At 41.0% G+C, this 15,928-nt stretch overlaps 1 protein-coding gene and 1 long non-coding RNA gene across 2 annotated transcripts in view; one reads left to right on the top strand and one right to left on the bottom strand.

Moving 5' to 3' along the window:
- Positions 1 to 1,462: 1,462 nt before the first annotated feature.
- Positions 1,463 to 15,928, bottom strand: part of LOC125960607 (uncharacterized) — a 315,000-nt gene continuing 300,534 nt past the window's right edge. The window contains exons 2-3 of the long non-coding RNA XR_007470417.1: positions 5,669 to 5,738; positions 1,463 to 1,756 (exon numbers count right to left, since the gene is read on the bottom strand). This is a non-coding gene — a long non-coding RNA (uncharacterized LOC125960607). The remainder of the gene's footprint in view (positions 1,757 to 5,668; positions 5,739 to 15,928) is intronic.
- The window catches only part of FBXL4 (F-box and leucine rich repeat protein 4), a 67,841-nt gene continuing 63,532 nt past the window's right edge, over positions 11,620 to 15,928 (top strand). Inside the window, exon 1 of the mRNA XM_033418791.2 lies at positions 11,620 to 11,759. The gene's annotated coding sequence lies outside the window, so the exon portion shown is untranslated. The remainder of the gene's footprint in view (positions 11,760 to 15,928) is intronic.

The raw sequence follows: 15,928 nt of genomic DNA on the forward strand, positions 1-15,928 counted from the left end.
GTGTCCCCTGCATCGGCAGGCGGACTCTCAACCACTGCGCCACCAGGGAAGCCCCTCGTCCCATAATTTTGAGTTAGAAATGGTTGGAGAAACCCCTCTCTCTGAGGACTACTTGCTCAATGTTTTTATCCCCAACTCCTACTGCCCTTTACTACCGGGTTCCACTGGAGTATGAAGTGGAACTGGGGGCCTGGACTTGCAGTCTCAGCCAACAGCGCCTCAGCCCAGGGGCCTCCCATGCCTCCCCCCGCCATCTTCCCTGTGCTCCGATTTTGTCAGATGGCTGCCAGCACAGTATCGCTGGATGATTCTTTTTTCCTTCTGCGAACTCCTTAAGCTCTTGCTTAAGGAGCATTAACGTTGACTGTGTCAGTTAATGCCAACCTCAGTTATCTCAGGCCATCAGAAGAAGTGAAATGATAGTGTATGTGCTCCCTAGAAAATCACTCCTGCTTTAGAATTTCTTCACATACCAATCTGTGTTCAAGAACAATATTTTCACAACATTGATCAAAAGGGGGCAAAATGATCACAGTATGCTGTGGATAAAAAAAGGGTTGGCGATATTTCACTACTCTTGGCAGCTCTCTCCTATCACTAGTCCCCCAAAACTCTTCCTGCCTCTTTTTCCCCTGCAGGCTCTTCTTCATGTCCTTGCCTTTGCCTGGAGATCCCCGGAATTTTACCTATCTTTTTTAGCTCAGTTCAACACGCCAACTCCTTTAAGTAGCCATGCTTGGTGGCATCTTATCCAACTTTATGCTCCTTCAGAATTTTGTTTATAATGCTTTTAAATCCTCTTCTTGTGATTAACATATCTGTACATATGGATTATGTCTTTGGCTAGGTAGTGAGGTCTTTGTTAGTGTTTATGTCCTCTGCACTTAGCAGAATACCTTTCACATAAGAGATTCACAACACAAATTTGTTGAGTTAAATTTCTGAGTTAAATTTCTGAATGACAAGGAATGGTGAAATATTATACTAAGGTTATAATAGTATAATAAGGTTTATATGGTATGTATTTATTATATATGATTATAAGCTTCAGAAATTTAAATCTGATTAGAGTCTTTGAGTCTGGTGTGTATGTGTACGTGTGTATATAGATATATACGTAAGTATAAAATATATATATATATTTACATGCAATGTAAATTAGTGTCTCATTTACTTCACATTTCTATAAATTATTGTTCCCACTATTTGGGCTTAACTTTGTATTTAATTTCAGAAAAGGCTTCAAGGGACTTACCTGGGAGAACCAAGGAATTTTAGTGATGGCAAGTTATCATACACACCTAGTGTTTAATCTGGATAGTTAGTAGAAGTGTACCCTAATTATTTGGTTCTGATTAAGAATTAATAAACCCTTACAGCAGCTGAATGTGAAAATTTGAACATGAAAAGTGATAAAAAAATATGACAAGAAGGAGCAAGAAAAAATGTTAATTTTTAAAAAAATTAATTTATTTTTGGCTGCGTTGGGTCTTCATTGCTGCGCGCGGGCTTTTTCTAGTTGCGGTGAGCAGGGGCTACTCTTCGTTGTGGTGAGCGGGCTTCTCACTGCGGTGGCTTCTCTTGTTGCAGAGCACGGGGTCTAGGCGTGCGAGCTTCAGTAGTTGTGGCTCGCGGGCTCTAGAGCGCAGGCTCAGTAGTCATGGTGCATGGGCTTAGATGCTCTGCGGCATGTGGGATCTTCCCAAAGCAGGGATCGAACTTGTGTTCCCTGCATTGGCCGGTGGATTCTTAACCACTGCATCACCAAAGAAGCCCAATGTTAATGTTTTAACATAGCTTTTACTTTAAGTTAAAAAGTGTTATTAGCATATTTCTATTTCAAAATATTTGCTAGACTGAATAGCTTCTACTTTGGAAGTGAGATAAACTACATAAAATAATTGTTTAGAAAAAGTACACATGAATGAATTTTTCCTTACTAACAATATGATATACATCTTCCATTCAAAGATATTAATATCAATCCTTTCTTTATGCAAAACTTTTTCCAGCTACAGCATTTCAATTAACATACCCATCTATTTCCATATGAACAGGATCTGTGCTAATTTTACACTAATTCCTAAGATGAATAATTGAGATATTGGATGCAATGCCTCAAAAAACTGAATCTTGTTTGGTGCTTGAAGTAACAAGTCCTGAGCCATGAGTTAATCAAGAAAACTATAGATAGGTCTTCATTAACATACCAAGAATCAGCCCACCAAGAACGAAATCACTGAACATGCACATTTAATGGTGCCAAATTCAATCACATTTAACTCAGCCTGAAAATATCAGTATCTTAATAATTCCTTGTGTTTATGTAGACGAGAAACTTTCCTGTGGAGAGAGCAAAGTTCTTTTGCATATCTTGATTAACCACATTTAAGAGCAAGTGCCACTATCCGCACTTGACAAAATATCAAAAAGGTGAAGTAACTTAGCCAAGGTCACACTGACAGAGAGACATCTAAATCAGCTTAGACATCTTGGCTGCAATTAACACTCTCCTGAATCCAGAAATAAACAAGACAAAATATATTTCTATACTTGGATGCTTCCAAGATATTATAAGGTCTCGAATGGTACTGTCACCCACCTGTGCCTCCCTCCCAGTGCTATATGCAATGAGAGAGGAAGTGTGGAAAGCAAAGGAGGCACCTGCCAGCAGTTTTGAAGCCTTGATTCTGGAAAAGGATGTAAATGGAAACCAGAGACACATCTATGTACCCAACTATTTTGAGCTGTGGCTTGGTCATAAACATTCTATAGTATGGTTCAAGAGTGCTGTAACGTGATTCTTTGTGACCATGGAATCAGGCACAAAGCACCCAGTCATAATATGGACCCCTTTAAAAATGCTAGAGGATGAAGCTTGCCATGTACGTGGTACTGGGGAGCCCCAAATGCTGGTCAATCATGGAATAAGGGGTAGAGGAAATCTGAAAGGGAGGTGAAATTGGCAGAGTTGCCCTAGGCTCTTGGTATGTCCCCAGTCCTTCCTCAGATGTAATTTTGCAGCCTGGTTGGTACTTGTGTCTGGATAGAGAAATAGTTTAAAAAAAAAAAAAACAGAGAGAGAGAGAGAAGGAAAGAAAAGAAAAACTCAGATTGGAAGTTAGGGTTGATACTAGATCTGGATTGGAAAATAAAAGGTACATCTGTCCTCGTTCCTCTGTCCTGCGGCACTGGAAGTGAAACTCATTTCTCCCTGGACTAGATGCTCTTTAGAAATCCTTCTAGTTATATCATTTTCATATCCTGCTTAAGTAAAGAGCTTTTGAAAATTACAGAACAAAAAAATTTTTTCCCAAATGCTCTAGTCTGTTAATTGCTCTCTCTGAATGCATGAAAGTGTGATTGTTTTCTTAAAGGTATAACTTAATGCGGATACAGCACTACAAGGTCATCTCAAGCGGAACAGGTAAAAGAGCAAGATGTCCTCTGTTTAGATACATCAATATCTAAAAAAAGCTCACAGAGGGCTTCCCTGGTGGCGCAGTGGTTGAGAGTCCGCCTGCCGATGCAGGGGACACAGGTTTGTGCCCCGGTCCGGGAAGATCCCACATGCCGCGGAGCGGCTGCGCCCGTGTGCCATGGCCGCTGAGCCTGCGAGTCCGGAGCCTGGGCTCCGCAACGGGAGAGGCCACAACAGTGAGAGGCCCGCATACGGCAAAAAAAAAAAAAAAAAGCTCACAGAGAATGTCAACTGACTGATTCAACACATTTCCAGAAGATGAAGGTATATTAGAATCCTGAAGAAAACAAGGCAGAGAAAACTTTGCTCATTAATCAGCAATTACTGGTAGCTAGTGAATATCACAGGTTTGATAAAGTGCTAGAGCCCACTAATGGTATGAGAGCATTAAGTCTTTGGTCACAAAGTCACAGCAAGACCTTGTTCAGATTTACTTTGCAGCTGTCTGGGCTTGGAGCTGTTGCTGTGAATAACAAATCTGATATTTTTCTTATGCCCCCGTTTCTGTGCTGCACTTGCACTTGGTGAAAACAAAAGCAGGCCAGAGCAGAATAGCAGCTAGAGATTGGCATTACTGGTTGAGAGCTTTGACACATAGAAAGCTAAACTCATCCAGCTCATGTAGTCTTGGCACATGCCAGAATTCGGTCTCCAAAACTCTGCTAATACTGGCTGCTGGCTTCCTCAATTACCTTGAAAGATGGGCCAGCTACAGTCTTCTGAGACTAAAGGGATACCCACTTGGGCTATCACCTCATAGATTTTTCTCTTGAATTGGCCTTTTCAGTAAAATGAAAATAGAATCTAGATTACCTCCCCCTATTCCCAAGGACATGTAAAACCATCTAAAGGAGCGGTACGCATATTTAACAAGATTCTATCCACTTACTACCTTATTCAAGACTCCAGTTAAAGTTGAGATATTGCTCTGTAATACTGGTGCTTGGTCATGCTAACTAAATCTTCATAGATCAGATACAATATTCGCAAGTGAAATGGCCTAAAGCTTTCTATTCAAAGTGTAGTTCAAGGCTTAGTAGCATCCATATAGCCTGGGAATTGTTATAAGTTCAGAACTCAAGCTCCACCCAAAATCAGAATCTGTATTTTAACGTGATTCCCAGGAGACTCAGATTCACATTAAAGTACTGGCATATATGACTTTTACTATTTTTACAACAAATGGTATTTGTCAGGCATTCCTTGTGAAAGAATGCCTACTTAGATTCCTGCTTGCAGTCAGAAGCACAGACAGAACTGGAATAGAATAAACCACCAAACACAATTTGTATGTAAGGTCCAACTCTCTGTCTAAATGAACATAAATTCTTATTAATGGGAGAATAAATAGTGATATTGTCCTTACCAAAAACGGCCCCTCCCATCTTCAGAATATGACCTTCACAGAAAGTAGCTCAAAAACCCACTCTTCTGAATTTCAAATACTTGTGTTGTTTCCCTAAAGAGGTACTTTTCAGTGATTGCATTAAGCTTGCTTCCTAGCTGCACTAAAGGCTATGGAAAAATATTCATTATTAGGGAAATAGGACATACAAATATGAAATTAGCTCAAGACCTCTCATCCTATAAAATAGTCCAACATTATATGAATAGCAATCTACTTAGGAAATAGTAAATAAAGTGCTCGGTTCCATAACTGATTGATCCAAGCTGACCATTGTTAAATCTCGTCTGGCCCGTCTCCAAGACGTTTATGTTGTCCTGGCAGCCGCAGGCGTTCTCAGGGGGCAGGAGACCAAGAAGCGAGCGGAAGGGGGAATGCTGCCAGCAGCCCATCCTGGATTCTCACCCTCTTCTTTTAGTGACTTGCTTTGTGAGTCATTTGATTTGGAGGAAAGACCCCCTACTCTAAAGCAATCAGATCTGTCACCATTAAAGGCTGAAATGATAAGCAAGAAAAAAAATAGCAGAAGGATAGTGTATAATAGGAACTTTATCCTTGGTAACGTTTTGAGGAACCCATTAAAGGGGAAAGTCAATTTCTCGTCAAAACTTGGAAAACTTCTACCAATTTATAACCAGAAGAAAGAGAGAGAAAAAAAGAAAGCTACGTTTAAATTTATTTTCTATGTTTCTTTAACATAGAGGAATTTTTCCCAATAAGGCACTGAGGATTCTAACCAAGAAATCCCAAACAGTTATAGTACCACAAAGGATGATACTTACAGATACAATTTTAGGGTGCTTCTTGCCAGATGATCTTTGTCTGCTCACACGCTATCCAGAAGAGATAATGCTGGATGAAGGAAATAGGACGTCAATGGGTACTGGGTTTGGGGGAAGCTTTAAAATAAAGGTTCACCAATTCCTGTAAAGATTTCATTTTAAATTATGCATAATAAATTATTCTTGGTTCATTTGTATTTACTATATAGGTGATATTATTTTTATAAATAAATTTATTTTATTTATTTTTGGCTGCATTGGGTCTTTGTTGCGGTGTGCGGGCTTCTCATTGTGGTGGCTTCTCTTGTTGCGGAGCACAGGCTCTAGGTGCACAGGCTTCAGTAGTTGTAGTGCGCAGGCTTCAGTAGTTTCGGCTCGCAGGCTCTAGAGTGCAGGCTCAGTAGTTGTGGTGCACGGGCTTAGTTGCTCTGCAGCATGTGGGATATTCCCGGACCAGGGCTTGGACCCGTGTCCCCTGCATTGGCAGGCAGATTCTTAACCACTGTGCCACCAGGGAAGTCCCTGTGATATTATTTATATTAACTTGATGGGGAAAATAGTTATGGCTCAATAACAAAAAGAGGATACACTTCTTTATGTTCCAATGGATATACGTAACCTAGAAAATCATATTTTCATAATTTTCTTTTAAATAATTGCATAGATTATATTACAGTGGGGACAGGCTATTCACACTTGTGCCAGAGCACAAATGAATGAATGAATACTGAGTGTTTATCTGGATAATCCAGTCCCCTCAGATCTTCCACTGAGGACAAAATAGTTGTAAGGGATTAAAGACTTTCAATTATATGGAACATTACTACTGAAACTCTCAGTCACATATCATTTTTGCTTTACCTGTATGGACAGAGAATCTTTGCTTTTCTTCTGTGAATAGACCATAGGGATCTGCCTAATGCAGACACACAGGAGCTCTTTTCAAAGCATCTCCACTTCAAAAAGGAAAAGTAGGAAGGAGAGGGATTGTAGCCTCAACTGGGTTTAGTGGAGGTCCTGACCACAAGCTTCATTTTCACAGCTGTGTGCTCTAGTCATCATAGAACCACAGGTGTGAAGTTACTTCAGGAAGAGATCTATTCTGTCCGCTGTCTCCAGGTGGTATTTCTCCTATATTATTCTTGACCAGTGAGAATCATTTATCAATGCTAAAATTTTAAGTAAATGATTCAAGCTACAGAAGAAAGAACAGTACAACTCAAAACAGCACGAACAGTCTGAGTTAGATAAGTTATTTAAAAAATATATTTTAAAAATATTTTAAAAAATATTTCAAGATATCCCTTCGAGGCCTGTGTAGATTGTCTAAAGTTTTATCTGGTTATTTTAAACCATCTTACTGGTTTGTAATTAGTAGTCACTTTTCAAAGATATTAGAAGTTGTAAGTTAGGAGACCTATATTCGAGTCTTGGCTTTGCCAGCAACTTACCATAAGTCTTTGGGTAAATTACTCACATTTTCTGGGCTTTTCTCAACTCTGGTGACAATGGGAAGGATTAGACTAGAATGAACTTGAAGGTTCTGTTCTGACATTTTGTACTGGAAAGACTCAATTTCTGATCTTCAACACCTTGTAATAAATATTAATAATATTCATACACTGCATAGTACTTTATAGCTCACAGATTACTTTCAAATATATGATTTCTTTTAAATCTCTCCAGTGCCTGTGAGTTAGGCACATTTCATAGACCTGAGAACAAGCTCAGAGAAGTTGTAACTTATCCAAGATCACAGAGTTACTTACATAGCAGAGCTAGATAGACAGGTCTTCCTACTCCCAAGTTCAATTTTCTTTCTATTGTATTCAGCTCTTTCAAGGTTATGGTAATATAGAAGCATGATTAGTTTAGTTTTCGTTAAATAATAACATGAAAATGTGGTATCATTAACAAACAAAAAACAAGAACCCCAAAGCCTCTGGATTTAAAGTCAGAGAACTGTTTCATGGACAGTTCTGACACTTTGATTTGGGGAAGTCACCTAACCTCTCTGAGCCCCAGTTTCCTCATCTGTAAAAAAAGGGGTTTGGGGCTTCCCTGGTGGCACAGTGGTTGAGGGTCTGCCTGCCAATGCAGGGGACGCGGGTTCGTGCCCCTGTCCGGGAAGATCCCACATGCCGCGGAGCGGCTGGGCTCGTGAGCCATGGCCGCTGGGCCTGCGGGTCTGGAGCCTGTGCTCCGCAACGGGAGAGGGCACAACGGTGAGAGGTCCGCGTACCGCAAAAAAAAAAAAATTAATTAATTAATTAATTAAAAAAAAAAAGGAGGTTTGGACTACATAACTTTTGGGCTTACTTCTGGCTTAAAATTCTTATTTTCTTCTTAACGGCTGTGACGATTTCTAGACTAATTTTGTGATAGATTAATATTAAAGTGAAACTCTTTTCTAGACTGTAAGAGGTTTAAAAAAGTACACTGATAGACTACTTTCACTATTATTCATGCTCTTTGGCCACCTGCAAATTAAACACCTTGGACTAATATTACTGACTGAATGCCATTTTCCAACAAACTAGTTAACTTAAGATTTCACAGAGGGGTAAATTATTTTGGCTGAGTTATGTAGGAAATGTATGGAGTTGCATTTTCTGAGAGGTCTTGACAGAAGAACTTATTTGGGAACCAATGGCAGAACACCTAAGGGAGCTCACTATGAAGACATTTTGGGTCCTCTTGGCAGCGTATTGAATGACATCTCTGCCTCTCTGGTGTAGTATCTTATTGCCATGCTTACTCATTGCCCTGAAAGTTTATAACTGGTAGAAATTTCTTTTTAAGATGAAGAAAAGGGACTTCCCTGGTGGCGCAGTGGTTAAGAATCCACCTGCCAATGCAGGGGACACGGGTTTGAGCCCTGGTCCGGGAAGATCCCACATGCCGCGGAGCAACTAAGCCCGTGCGCCACAACTACTGAGCCTGCGCTCTAGAGCCCGCGAGTCACAACTACTGAGCACGTGTGCTACAACTACTGAAGCCCGCGCGCCTAGAGCCTGAGCTCCACAACAAGAGAAGCCACCGCAATGAGAAGCCCGTGCACCACAACAAAAAGTAGCTCCTGCTCGCCGCAACTAGAGAAAGCCTGCGCGCAGCAACGAAGACCCAATGCAGCCAAAAAGTAAAATAAATAAATAAAAAGATGAAGAAAAATCACTTGAAAATAGCAGAGGGTATGACGGTGAGTGTTTCAAGAGTTAGAGACAAAGAAGAGTTTTGAACCTGCTGCTTCTTTGCCCGCCTCCCCTTCTGAGCAGAACATTGTAACTTTTGAAGCTAACATAGAATGGATCATAAGCAACTTGCTGAGCTGGTGACTTTATGCACAATTAAGCTTTGTTGGGACTTTCTTTATTTGTAATAGCGCTGTTACGGCGTGGGATGCTATTCAGCTCTAAACAACATTCCATTTAATAACAAGGCATTAGTTCACCCATTAAATCAGTGCCATCATGAACTGATAAGTATCACCCTTTTCCTTGGCCTCACTTGGCTCTTCTGCCCAGCAAACAAAGCACGGCAATAGCATGGCCCTTGAGATGAGAAGGATGGAGGGAGGATAGATTGAACAATGATGATCGAAATTCCATCTACTCACAGAAACGGAACTTTGCCGTGGTCTTTTCCTTTCCTTAAATAGAACCTTATATATGTTCCAAGCAGCACTTCAAGTGCCTTTAAAAACAACAGCACCAACTACTACATCTCTTACACACACACACACACACACACACACACACACACACACACAATAGGAAATGTATGGAAGGGCATGCAAAGGATGTGCACTGACAAATATGAGTAAGAATGTTCATAGCAGCATCACTTGTAATAATCAAAACTAAAAGTACATCAGGAGTAGAATAGATAAATAACTTTTGGTATATTTGTACCACAGAAACTCGAGAAACTACCACTACACTCAATAATATGAATAACTCTCACAAACCTAATTTTGAGAGAAAGAAACCAGATTCAAAAGAGTGTACATATAATGCATGAATCCATCTACATAAAGGCAAAAGTTAGCAAAATGAATCTCTGGTATTCGAAGTCAGGATAATGGTTACTTTTTTTTTTTTTTTTGCGGTACGGGGGCCTCTCACCGCTGTGGCCTCTCCCGTTGCGGAGCACAGGCTCCGCGGCAATGGCTCACGGGCCCAGCCGCTCCGCGGCATGTGGAATTTCTCCGGACCAGGGAATGAACCCGCGTCCTCTACATCGGCAGGCGGACTCTCAACCACTGCGCCACCAGGGAAGCCCAGGATAATCGTTATCTTTGAAGAGGAGTAAAGGGTAGAGATTTAGAAGAGCAAAGAGAGGCTTCTGAGTGCTAGTAATTATTTTTTTTTACCTGAGTGATGAATACATGTGTGTGTTCACTTTTCATCAAACTCTGCATTGTATTTTGTCTTTTTCTAAAGACATTTTTTACTTCAATGAAAAGTTTATTTAGAAATTATATGAGAAATGAGAAACTGTTTTAGTAAGACTGAGTCTGAGTGCTCTATGGACATCAGCTCAATTAAGTCTAGCTGGCAACCATAAACAGTTTCGTTTACTTACAATTAATTTATTATTTGTAATCTGCTCTTTATTTTAGAATAAATAGAGATTTACAGAAAAGTCGCAAAGATGATACAGAGAGTTCCCTTACATCACTCATCCATTTTCCTTTTATTGTTAATACTTTATGTTATAATAATACATTTGTTACAACTAAGAAACCAGCACTGGCACATCACTACTAAATTCCATTCTTTATTCTAGTAGAACTAGATTTCCCACTAATGTTCCTTTCATGTTCCAGGATCCCATTCGAAATACCATGTTACATTTAGTGGTCCTGTCTCCTAAGGGAGAGGGCTCCGGTCTGTGACAATTTCTCAGTTTTTCTTTTTTTTTGTTGTTTTCATTAACTTGGCATTTAGTTCAGGTTTTTTATAGGATACCTGGGCTTTCTGATGTTTTCTCAAGGTTAGACAGGGTTTACAGGTTTTGAGGAAGACTATCACAGAGATGAAGTACCCTTTTCCTCTCACCATATCAAGGCACATGCTATCAACTTGGCTTATCACTAACCGTGTTAACTTCCATCTGGCTAAGGAAGTGTTTCCCAGCTTTCTCCACAATGAAGCTACTTTCCCCTCCTTTCCATATTCTTTGCAAGCAAGTCACCAAGTGCTGGCCACACTCAAGGAGAGTTGAGGGTGGAATGGGGATTAAGCTTCAATTCTGTTAAAAATTTTCCATCTTTATATACAATTTATACTGCACATCATGTATTAGCTCAGTTCATGTATATAATTTATAAATAAATATCCTTATTATTTTGCCTCTTTAGGAGCAATTAGATAGCAAGTAATGTGTAGGTCAACCTTTCTTCATTATTAACGTTTTCCATCCTAATGGAAACCTTGCAATATGCAAGATAAATATGCAAACTAAAAAAAGGGTAATATTGTATCTATTCAAAACACATTAAAATGATTAAGGGAGACCGTGAGAGCATCTTCTTCAACAGAGGTAATGATAACGGCCTTCGGAATGTTGGGAGGGAGATGAGCCTGCAGGAAGGACTTGTATCTGGGACAGAAGAGGTTTGCAAACTTGGTGAATTATGCCTTTAGGAGCGCCTATAACTTTTGTTCCACTTTTCCTCTGAGAACCTTAACATCAGTAATCCCTGTGCATCCCCTGACCCAACAACTCTAGACTGGAGAAGTCCTAGCAGGCTGATGAGAAGAAGAGATTATTTACGCAGTACATTTGCAACCGCTGCCTTCTGGGCAGTAACAGGCAATTTGTAGGGTACGACTCCGGCAAGGAAAGCAGTAGGAAGCTCCTCCCCTCGGCCTAGGAGGGCCGGTCCAGACGCCGCCGTGGCCCCGCCCCGTCCCTGGCCACGCCCCTCCGCGAAGACTGCGCCTCTTCCTTCCGGGTCGTGTTCGGCCGGGCGCGCCGCTTTTGCGCCGCTGAGCGGAGCCTGGGAGTCGCCCCCGCGCCCCGGCCTCCCTGCGCCGGCTGGCCGCTGGTGGAGCCTACGGCGCGCGCCTCTACCGGACCCTGCAGGGTACGGCCCTTACATTACTTCTCCCTCCTGCGGGTCTCCGTCTTCCTCTTTCGGCGCTGGGGCTGGGCCGGGCCCGGGCGGAGCCGCGCTTCGGGGAGCCCGGGCGTCCGGCAGAGGTCCCCTCCCCGGCCTTACCGGCCCCGCCGCCCGCCTGCGCTTGCGGGGCTTACTGGTGACCCTGCAAACAGCTTACTTGCCTCGGGCGCTGCTTCTCTGCTCGACTGTCTGCCGGGCGTGAGGCGTCGCCCAGTGCGCGCGGCGCAGGGTTGTTTACACCGCGGGGTTGGCGGGTAGTGCTGACCCTGCAGCCCTGAGTCGGCCACCTGCCCGCCTGTGTACTTGCTGCCTCCTGCGCGTGCTTCCTTGATTTCTTTTTGGCACCCGATGGTTTTTACCTAACTAGGCCCATGTCTTAATTCAGGACTGCCACGAGATACCCGGCAGCAGCCCAGTTTCTGTGTTTTAGGGATATCCTTAGAATACAGTGTGATGATGAACATCCACTTGGCCTCCTTGTCAGCATGTTTGCAATGGGAGTGGTTTTGGATTTCCTTGATGGTTTCCCAAATGCTCGCTGCCACAGAGCCTCGCTTGCAGTCACTAATTAAAACATACAAATAACTAGAAAGTCAAGATGCTATAAACCTGTGGTCAGGTAGTTGCGTTGGCAAGGATGCTGTGTCTGACTTTATGCCCCGGAGGACTCACGGCAGGTGTGGGATCTTGCTTGCTTTTATCTGTTAGAGGACACAAGCTGCCTTTACTGCTTCTTGGTATTCTTAAGTTCAGAATATAAGTACAGTTTTTTCCACTTAAAGCTCACTTCATTGCTTCTGTTGTCCTATATTACATATTGTACCTGTTGGTTGAGTAGAGGGAGATTTTCCTGAGACATCAGTGCTTCTCTAGCCCTTTATTAGATACTAAGTTCTTGGGGGAAAGGGACATGTACTTATTTTTCTAGTGACAGTATGCATCACCCCGTAGTAGGTGCTCTACTCGTTCATTGACTTGGATCCTTCTTTCCACACTTCCTTTCTGAGTACCTTATCTTTTCTTTTCTTTCTCTCTTTTTTTCTTTTTACTACTGTCCCAAATTTTGGCTTCTCTGAGTCCTGCATTTTCATACTCTTCCCTTCTGTTATGGACTTGAAAATCAGAGAGGTCATCAGCTCAATGTAAGATGGTTAATTCCTTTTTACTAGCACCGTGATCCAGTAATGCAATTATAGTCCTCTGTACAGTGACATCGTAAAATGTTGCTGTTATCTTTTACTTCTAAATATGGCCAGTTAACAAAAACCGCCCTTTCTTTCTTTACTGGGTTAGTCTCATTGCCTCATCCTCTTAAATTTTGCTGTGATCAACATAATCGGTTTTAACTGCATAGATCTAACTCTGGTATCCTCTGAAGAAAGACCTTTTGCCACGTGAATTGTATATAAGTGTCCTCCTCTCTTTTCTTCTAGTACTTTTAATGGTCTTATTCTTCATATTGAAATCTTTAACCTACCTCAATTATATTTTAGTATAAGGACGGAATTAAGGCCCTTTATTTCCTCTCTCGTAGTTGTTAGTCATTGTCCCCATCATCATTTGTTGAATTCTGTTTTTCCCTACTGATGGCAAGTACTGTATTTATCTGAGGCCCTAATTCTTGTATATTCTTGGGACTTTTTCTGAATTAATGTTTAGCAATCTCTGGCTTCCTGTACTGATACCATACTGGTCTTATTACTTTAGCTTTATAATGTGTTTTAGTGTCTAGTGATTCAAACAGTGCCTAAATATTTTTGGAATGGACACATTTAGTGAGGGTAAGTTGATTTCCTTTTTTATCCCTTCCTCCCTACTCCACCTCCTCCTTAAAGTTTCTTGCCTCTTGTTGAAATTATTTTTTAGCTTGCCTTTCTCATGGTCAGTTGAATCATTAACCCTTGTTAAATAAATCCCTTCTCTTGCTAACTCACAACTTGCCATGTTAGAGTTGCTCCTTAGAGATGTACCTAGAAAAGCAGCTTGATTCAAAATCTGCATGTCTTTTGACTTTGCATTGTGTACTTGTAAGTGGAGTGTGTCTCTCCTCATCAGCTGTGACTCAGGATGTTCTGTACCTGGTCAGTAGTTCTAAGGGATAAATGCCTATAGAAGTGATCCCTGGGACTGCACCATGCCCATTTGTATTTTACTATCCCAGTTGAACATCTTAAATGTAATGATTTTCAAGTGTTGCTATAATAGATACTTACAAATGTTATTAGATCATAAAATAAATGTATACGTTCTTTAAAAAAAAGTCAAGTAATACAGAAATAGCCAAAGGGGAAAGTAAAAGTGTGGTGTGCCCACCTATCTGGTAACCCCATTCCCCAGAGATCATCACTGTTTAATCACTTGTTCTCTTTCCTTCCAGACATTAAAAATACATGGGTATAAGCCTAAGTGTGTTTAATAACTGGCAGTATACTACATATAATTTTCAGTAACTGCCAGTTGGTAATAATTGATGAAAATCTTTCTGTGTCAGTGCATATAACATTATCTTTTTAAAGTATTTTGATGTTTCATTGTAGGAATAACCCAAAATTTATTTAACCAATCCTCTGGTGATATTTAGGCTATTCCAAATTTATTTCTGTTAGAAACAAAGCCTCAGGGATTACTTTTATGTGCACATATTTGCACATTTACTTAGTTCCTTTGTGTGAATGTTTAGAAGTGGAATTGCTGGGTCAAAGGCTATATACGTTTTGAAATTATGATAGATTGTTCCATATTTCTCTTCAAAAGGTTGCCATAAGAGTAAATTTATACAATTTCTGAGAATGCTGCCCGCTGTTGCTGTATCATTGCCAGGAATTGTCAAGGCTGAGTTTTACCCTACTTGCAAGCTCATAGTTTCATGGTTGCTGGTAGAAGACATGAGATCCTGGGTCAGAGACAAAGCACAGCAATTACAGTAGCCAGAGGATCATCATTGTCTTGTGCCATTTCCTTGAACCCTAATTTCCACAGGGTGATGTGATGAGGGTCAGATGATTCTAGCACATGCAGTAGATTGCATTACAAGAGAGGAACCCTGAGCTTAGGGAACCTGACTCGTTCGTAATAGGCTGCAAGTAAACCTGCCTAACCTTTGCCCTAGAGAGAGACATTATCTTTATTATGCTGGATAGTAAAAAAAAAAAAAAAAAAACCTTCCCTCTACTCCAGAGGGAGACCTCTCTTTATCTGCCAACAATGTTTGCTGTATAAATACCCTTGAAAGGATAGTTTGGAACAGAGATTATCAGTGACCCTGCTTATAGGATATGCAGAAATGTGAGAGACATGTGAAGAATTTTCCTGAAAAAAAAATCACTGCTAAAATGATACCATTTTTTACATTTTAGTAATTTTATGGATGAAAAGTAGTATTTTTACTGTTTCAATTTTGCATTTGTCTGCTTATTGATGAAGTCGAATATCTGTAAATGTTTTGTTACTTACCTGTTCATATTCTTTGCTTAGTTTTCTGTTGAAGTGTTCCTCTTTTTCTTACTGATTTGTAATAGCTCTTTACATGCCATGCTATCAATGACCTGGTACACCATTTCTAGTATTTTTTCATAGTTTATTCTTTAAATGCTGTTTCTGGGATCTTTTGCCATGTAGAAATCTTTAATATGTATGTTGTCAGTTCTGTGTTCTCTTCCTTTATGGCCTCCTGAGTTTCCGTTCCAAGGTTTTTAAAATACTCTTTGTACATATTCTCTTATTGGATATTTTGTATTATATATTTAGATTTTTAAAAAATGGTTGCTTTGGTGCTTCCCTGGTGGCTCAGTGGTTGAGAGTCCACCTGCCGATGCAGGGGACACAGGTTCGTGCCCCGGTCGGGGAAGATCCCACATGCTGCGGAGCGGCTGGGCCCGTGAGCCATGGCCACTGAGCCTGTGCATCCGGAGCCTGTGCTCCGCAAAGGGAGAGGCCACAACAGTGAGAGGCCCGCGTACCGCAAAAAAAAAAAAGGTTGCTTTGATAATATAGTTGACCAGTGAATAACATGGGTTTGGATTGCATTTGCTAGTATGACGTGGATTTTTTTCAATAGTAAATGCTCAGTACTACACAGTCCACTGTTGGTTGAATCTGCAGATGCAAAACTGAGGATGAGGAGGAACTGTGTA

The sequence above is a fragment of the Orcinus orca genome, chromosome 12 (assembly GCF_937001465.1).
Source record: "Orcinus orca chromosome 12, mOrcOrc1.1, whole genome shotgun sequence".
Taxonomy (NCBI): domain Eukaryota; kingdom Metazoa; phylum Chordata; class Mammalia; order Artiodactyla; family Delphinidae; genus Orcinus; species Orcinus orca.